The sequence below is a fragment of the Myotis davidii genome, unplaced genomic scaffold, assembly GCF_000327345.1.
Source record: "Myotis davidii unplaced genomic scaffold, ASM32734v1 scaffold280, whole genome shotgun sequence".
Taxonomy (NCBI): domain Eukaryota; kingdom Metazoa; phylum Chordata; class Mammalia; order Chiroptera; family Vespertilionidae; genus Myotis; species Myotis davidii.
In genome coordinates, this window is record NW_006292026.1 from 68443 (window position 1) to 70586 (window position 2144).

The window sequence follows — 2144 nt, forward strand, 5'->3', positions numbered from 1 at the left end:
CTCTTGGATGATTAGTGACTTTGAGCATGTTTTCATATGTCTCTTGGTCTTCTGTTTGTCTTCCTTTGAAAGGTGTCTATTTAGGTCCTTTGCCTATTTTTTGATTGGATTGTTTATCTTCCTTTTGTTAAGTTGTTTGAGTTCCCTGTAAATGTTGGAAATTAAACTCTTATCAGATAAAACATTGGAAAATATGTTCTCCCATGCAGTGGGCTTTCTTGTTGTTTTGCTAATAGTTTCTTTTGCTGTGCAGAAGCTTTTTATTTTGATGTAATCCCATTTGTTTATTTTCTCTTTAGTTTCCATTACCCTAAGAGATGTATCGGTGAAGATATTGCTTTGGCATATGTCTGAGATTTTGCTGCCTGTGAATCCCTCTAAGATTTTTATGGTTTACGTTTAAGACCTAAACGTAAGGTCTTACATTTTAAGACCTTTATCCATTTTGAGTTTATTTTTGTGTATGGTGTAAGTTGGTGGTCTAGTGTCATTTTTTTGCATGTATCTGTCCAATTTTCCCAACACCATTTATTGAAAAGACTGTCTTGACTCCATTGTATGCTCTTGCCTCCTTTGTCAAATATTAATTGAGCATAGTGGTTTGGGTCAATTTCTGGGTTCTCCATTCTGTTCCATTGGTCTATATGTCGGTTCTTGTGCCAGTACCAGGCAGTTTTGAGAACAGTGGCTTTGTGATACAGCTTGATATCTGGTATTGAGATCCCTCCTACTTTGCTCTTCTTTCTTAGGATTGCTGCAGCTATTCAGGGTCTTTTTTTATTCCAGATTAATTTTTGGAGAGTTTCTTCTAGGTCTATGAAATATGCCGTTGGTATTTTAATGGGGATTGCATTGAATCTATAGATTGCTTTGGGTAGTATGGACATTTTAATGATGTTGATTCTATCAATCCATGAACATGGTGTGTTCTTCCATCTGTTTATGTCTTCCTCTATCTCGTTTTTCAGTGTCCTGTAGTACCTCCTTATTTAAGTCTAGTCTTAGTTATCTTAATTCTTTTAGTGCGATGGTAAATTGGATTGTTTTTTAAAATCTCTTTTTCTGTAAGTTCACTATTGGTGTATAAAAATTCCATAGATGTCTTGGCATTAATTTTGTATCCTGCTACATTGCTGAATTCATTTATTAAATCTAATAATTTTTTGATGGAGTCTATGGGGTTTTCTATGTACAGTATCATGTCATCTGGGAATAATGACAGTTTTACTTCTTTTCCAATTTGGATGCCTTTTATTTCTTCTTCTTGTCTGATCTCTGTGTCTAGCACTTCCAGTACTATGTCAAACAGGAGTGGTGAAAGTGGGCATCCCTGTCTTGTTCCTGTTCTTAGGGGAAATGGTTTTAGTTTTTGCCCATTGAGTATGATGTTGGCTGTAGGTTTGTCATATAGAGCTTTTATTATGTTGAACTATGTTCTTTCTAGTCCCACTTTACTGAGTGTTTTTTTTTTAAATATATTTTATTGAGTTTTTACAGAGAGGAAAGGAGAGAGATAGAGAGTTAGAAACATCAATGAGAGAGAAACATCGACCAGCTGCCTCCTGCACACTCCCCACTGGGGATGTGCCCGCAACCAAGGTATATGCCCTTGACCGGAATCGAACCTGGGACCTTTCAGTCCGCAGGCCGATGCTCTATCCACTGAGCCAAACCGGTTTCGGCTACTGAGTGTTTTTATCAGGAAAGGATGTTGGACTTAGTCAAATGTCTTTTCTGCATCAATTGATATAATTATGTGGTTTTTGTCTCTTAATTTGTTTATGTGATGTATCATGTTTATTGATTTGCAGATATTGTACCATCCTTGCATCCCTGGAATAAATCCCACTTGATCATGGTGTATGATCATTGTAATGTAATCCTGAATCCGGTTTGCTAGAATTTTGTTGAGGATTTTAGCATCTATGTTCATTGGGGATATTGACCTGTAATTCTCTTTCTTTGTAGTGTCTTTATCTGGTTTTAGGAATAGGGTCATGCTGGCTTCAAAGAAAGAGCTTAGAAGTGTGCCTTCCTCTTGAATTTTTTGGAATAGTCTGAGGAGGATACGTTTTAGTTCTTCTTTGAATGCTTGGTAGAACTCCCCTGTAAAGTCATCTGGACCAGGGCTTTTGTTTGTTGGA